Source organism: Trachurus japonicus, chromosome 22, assembly GCF_045865225.1.
Source record: "Trachurus japonicus isolate A0001 chromosome 22, Traja_1.0".
NCBI classification, from domain to species: domain Eukaryota; kingdom Metazoa; phylum Chordata; class Actinopteri; order Carangiformes; family Carangidae; genus Trachurus; species Trachurus japonicus.
In genome coordinates, this window is record NC_140928.1 from 26,778,687 (window position 1) to 26,784,686 (window position 6,000).

Genomic DNA, 6,000 nt, shown 5'->3' on the forward strand with positions numbered 1-6,000 from the left:
CTTACACTCTACTGGTAAAGGTGAAAAACAGATGCAATAGCGGACACAGTGAATATTTATGTCAGTCAGAGCAGAGTATTGCATGGAGACAGTTTGTAATGACATGCAAAGATGGTGCAATGAAAATTCAGAGGTGGCGAATGAACCACAGAGGGAATAAAATGAGCCAACGTCTAAAATGACAGTGTGTCCTTCAGACTTTCAGCAACTCCACTTGGCTAACTTTACATCCGACTAGTACAACAATGTCGAGCTGCAGTCGGTCTCGTTCAGGCTGGTCGCCCAATTCAATACATTGACACACTGTCACACTGTATCATTTAGCGGGACGGTCTCAGACGACTCTTTCAAACACGTTGCTCCCCTGAAAAACAGATTTCTATGTAAAGGCTGTTCCACCTCAGTAAATAGAGGGCAGCAGGATGAATGCTGACTGCTCTCCTGGGCCCCCAGACAATACTGACTCCTACAATGCCTTTAGATGGCACACAGATTTCAGTAATTAGACTGTGACTGTTGCTGGCAGGGGGCCAGGGTCAACGCCAGAGGAAGGGGGTAAAGGTACGCACGCGCGTATGCTTGCATGCACACACACACACACAGAATGCCCAATACTGTCCCCTCCCGCTGCCCTGCCATGTTTGCCCCTATATGCTACTATCCCACAACCCTTCAACCCCCCCACCACCACCCCTTCCTCTATTCTCTTGTGTTTTATGGGTCTGAGTCAGGGTCCTGGGGTTTGTTGGGTATGTTTACCACTGGGTAGTTTAGGCTTTTTTAGAGGGGAGGGGTAATTACAATGGTGGGGAAAACAAACAGAGGATGGAGCAAAATGGGACTTGGCCCACGGTCACATGGGAGCCATTTATTCATTATTGGTCCAATGGGAACCTTTGTTTTCTTTGCTTTAGGATGTTTAGATGGGGAGGTGCAGACAACAAATATATTGTAGATTGGTAAATCTGCTGATTCATTAGCAGGCAGCCCATGGTGTAGTTAATGTAAAGTGTTACCATGCACTTTTCTGCTTGTTGTTTCAATTTCTAAAAACAGATCAGCGTGGAGCAGAGGTGGGGTTGAACAGCCGTCTGCTTCTGCCCTCCTTTTTTCTTTTTGCGTGTCCTCTTTAGCTCAGGCTACCTCCATGAACTCAGGCTGAACCGTCCGTTGCTGCTGAGGTTTTATGATCTACGTATCATGGTCAGTCACCCAAACCAGCGCTGGTTGGCAGAGTGGCGTCAAGTGGTTAGCAGTGCAAGACAAACTATCCAGATATGATCTTGAACTCTTGAACTTATCACAAATACCCAGCGAGACAGCAGTCAATCAGTCTCTAAATCTGTCTCTCTCTATCTCTCTTTTTGTCTTTCGGGCTCATGGCAATTAAACTTTCCTAAAGCAGGCAGACAAAAAAAAAAACTTAAGGGATCTGTGCGTCTGTGTTGTTGCAATGATGTTTCGTTGCAAGCAGCCGCCTCTCATGATGTCTGCTTTTATGAGTTTGAGCGGGCGAGAGTCTGGACATCGTCTTACCCACTCCAGCCGAGCGTGGCTGCAGCTTTTCCCCAGAGGAGCGAGCAGGGCGGTGGGGGGAAGGGAAGCTGGCAACCCACTGCTCTCACGCACCCCCTAGATTAGAACATTAGAAATCACAAGTAGGCAACCAGACAGAAATAACCTTCGGTGCCTGCAGCCCCCTCCCAACCCCACCACCACCAACCAGCCCACCCGCCCCCCCCCCCCTCCCATGACCCTGGGGTCATCTGCTTGGTAGTGACCTCTGCTCACCCACAGCTCCACTCACAGGGATCAGCTTCTTGAGTCGGTGGGGTTGTTTACACACGGAGGCAAAGTGCAGTTTGTGCAGGAATATCTGTGCAGGGTAAAAGGCATCTATTAATCACAGACCAAATGAAGTTAATAAGGGACACAGAGAGCAAGACACTGAACTGGAATGAAATTGGTTAAAAAAGGGATAGTTCAACATTTTTGGCAAATTGGCCCATTGCCATAATTCGTTCGTTTCTTGTCGGTGCAAGCTATTTTCGTTCTGAGCAGCTCACAGCTCTGCTCCGCCGTTCTAAAAATGGCTTGCACCGACAATTAAAGGTAACGAACCTACTGCTATGACTATAGGGATTATGGCAATGGGCCAATTTGCCAACATGTTCAACTATCCCTTTACAGTAAATAAGTAATAAATAGTTGTGGAGGTCAAATTATTATTCAGCACAGTTTTGGCTCCAATGACAAAACAATGAAAGCATCAGATTTGAGTTGGTTTCTACAACTCAAGTGTTGTTTTGGTTACTCTGAGTGAACAAGTAACTGTCTAGTTATTGCTGATGGTGTTTGTAATGTCCTGGAAAGAGTAATCAAATGTTATCGCATCATCTCTTCCTATGATCGCTCTTCCCTGTTTCTCTCACAGCAGCTCATTTAACTCGCTTATTTGCGTTGGCAGCACAGGCCAAGTAAATGTTTACGGCACAGGCCCTCATGTAGCCGTGTTTACCAGTGGTTGTATTAATTCAGTGTCATGCTGCAGCATTTGAATAATGAAAGCTCCAGCAGCTGGGCCTCTGAGAGCAAGAAACAAGAGACCTTGTCTCCCTTTTTCTCGCACTCTCTCTTTCTGTTTTTGTCTCTCTCAACAACTTCTCTCACGTGGTTCTCACACCCCAAAACCTCACGCTTTCAATCACGCCCATGAGGTTGGAGTGTGTTACAATGGCTCGCACCAATTCCCTGGAGACTGCAGAGCCAAGTCATGCTCATGATGCTGCATCGGACAAGGAGGTTTGTGTTTGAATTAATGCAATAATCAGCACAGAGAATGCACATTACTGTTATTTTTATGTTGTGCGTACCCTGTGACCTTGGCAAAGTTTATAAACAAGGCCACACACACACACACAGGCACACACACTAGTATAGTGTATGTATAGATAGGCATTAAATTGCGTAATTTGCTTTGATGTGCCTAAACTTTTGATGCATGTATGGTTCATACACAAACTCATCTGTTTACATGTGATGGTATGAGTGCCTTTATGCACAAGCTTGTTTATTAGGAGTGCATGACTGTTTGGCAAAGTGTTGATGCCTGAGGGCTGAACTTCTACAAATTATCAATAAAGGGTTAATGACTTGACCTTTGGCGACTCTCTGGGTAAATCATGCTTGGAAATCCCCCGCAAAGAGTGGCACTTCATCTGCACAGCTTAGATTCGTCCCCTTCCCCCCACTAACTTTCAGTCAACCTCCAGCTACCATCTCTCCGACACCCCCCCTCCGGTCAGCCTCTTTATCAGCTGCAGCGCTACAAACACCTTGACACTGGTCTATAAATCGACCTCAATCCCTCGGTGCCCACAGGCCTGTGAGGATGTGTCAGCTGGAGTTCAATCTCAAGCTTAAACTGTGACGGTTTACTTATCAAAGCAAGAGGCCACTATTAACCAACTAAATGTTATGATGGGAGAATTTTCTCCGTTTGTGAATATGAACTTCTTTCTCCAAACAAAACCCACCAGGGAACCATTTCACAAATGATTATTGTTTGCAAATTCATCTGTAATCTGAGAATCCTACAGAGGTTTTGCATGCTCGCTCGCTGTGTTAGTGTAATGCATCAAATCTCAGCTGGCATGTCATGACTTTGGCAGGCCGAAAAGTGGGCAAGAAGTTTTGCTAACTCAACCAACAGTCTATAAAATACTGAGGCTGTGATTGTACTGACATGATGATATGCACTAGTCTTATGATGCCTGTTCTGGTCCCAGCAAAAAAAAACTAAAAAAAAAAGCCCAACTCCCATTCATTAAAGTTACTGCAGCTTTATTTGCAAAAATCTATATTAGAGAGTGGAGCGCTGTTTACTGAATGCAAAATCAATTGTGATCAATGTGCAAAGAAATAAAGAAAAGAGAAAAAAAAACAGGGCGATTGTGCCTGAGGGTTTGTTTTCCCTTTGAGGTGATTACTGACACGTGAGCCACAGATGGATTAACAATATGTGATGTTGTTGGTCTGGATTTGGAGGGGCCGCGGAGCTAGATGTCTGAAACATGCTGATTGTCCACATTGGAGCCGTGCCTGATGCTCATCTGTTTGATCGGCAGATTAGATTCACTTCTGATAACAACCCCGTACTCTAATCGACAGGGTTTTCCTAGTGATTACATACCGAGGCATGTGCGCTGACCCTTTGCCTAAAGCCTTTTCTTCATTGCCTCCATATTTAATCGGAGCATCTGCTTAGTAGAATTACTGTAAAATGCATTTATGTCTCTCACTCTGTCTGCCTCTCCCTTTTCTTTCATTGTTATCCTCTGGAGCGTCCGAGCCTGATCCGTGGAGTTAAACTAAACAAGCTGATGTCTTCCTGGCCAGCTATTACTGCTGGAGGAAGCCAGCAGAGGCTCCGGTCTGAGGTAATCACGCCACCAGGATAATTGCACTCTGTAAAACACTAACTGGATGTTTATGTCCAGACCCAGAGGGAAGTCATTAATGCCATCTTAATTAAGGGTAATAAAGTTCTTTTCTGCCTTTTGGGAAAGGGCGACCTTGACTTGATCTCTTACGCACCGTGTGGGTCAAAAAAATGAGACTCTATCATTCACCAAACATGTTTTCACAGCTACACACAGCATTAGGTTTCACCCTCACCTCCGTCTTGATCCTTGGTACGGAGGAAATAAGATGATGGGTTTTGTCCGCTCTGTGTGTGTGTGTGTGTGTGTGTGTGTGTGTGTGTGTGTGTGTGTGTGTGTGTGTGTGTGTGTGTGTGTGTGTGTGTGTGTGTGTGTGTGTGAGTGTGTGTAAGCACATGTGCTTGTTCTGGCATATGTGCATGATTGTGTGTGTTTTCTTATGGTGGTTAATCTTTTCTCTGCCAAACCATAAACTCCACCCACCCACCTACTCACACACAAAAACACTCCTGCAGACGCACACATCTTCTCTCGACACACTCGCTTCACTGAGGCAACCTCTATAAACAACAAAGCGAGAGGGGGAACAATGAATAATTCATCAACAGGTCCTCTGTAACTTTTCCCTCTGCAATGGTTATGTGATAAATAATTCTGGGCACAATGATAGAGGGAAATGATTAAGCTAGACTAACATTTGAAATGTGTTGCTTCAACTGCTGTGGCAGGAAAAACAGGCTGCCAGGGTTTGGCCAACACAGTCATACAGTGACTGTAGCTCCAGTGGCTTAGAAAGAAAAACACTGGGTCAGAGAGGGAGAGAAGGAGCTCACACTGATATGAGTAATGGCAAACAGCTGCTCGGGGCGGCCCGCTAAAAATACACACACACACACACACACACACACACACACACACATGTGTGACAGGTGTGCATGTGTGCGCGTGTGTCTGTAGCGTGCGCTGCAAGCTTCATTTCATAGATGAAAAGATAGATTGCATTAAATAGATGGTTAAAATCCAAGCGTGAAAGATTGTGTGCCATTATTTTTCAGAGGAGGGAGAAACAGTTGGAGGTGGAAGAAGCAACACCATCATGTACCAGTTCTCCACCTCAAGAGAATCCACTCCAAGGCAGATATATTTAGATTTATATAGCCAGCAAAATGTTTCTTAAAGTCATTTGCATAGCCTCATTTGTATTTATGATTAATCCTGCAGTGTCTCTGTGTACGTGTGCTTATATTGCTACCATACTGTCTCTATAGTATCCCTTTGTTGTTGTAACCTTTCTTTGTGTGTTCTGTATAATGTTGAGTAAATTAACTCAGTGTAGTAGAACTGTATGTTGCTCTGCTGTCATGCACGTCTTTGAGCACATTCAGTGTTTGTACTCAGCTTCACAGTTCACTCTTAATAACCCTCGAAGCAGCAGTTGACAAAACAATCCCTGAGTGGACTTGTCAGAAACTGATGCTTGATTGATGCTTCAAACTGGGATCAATAGTTCACACAGCAGGCTGGACTCAACAGCAGCTCACTAACTCAGCCTTCTCAC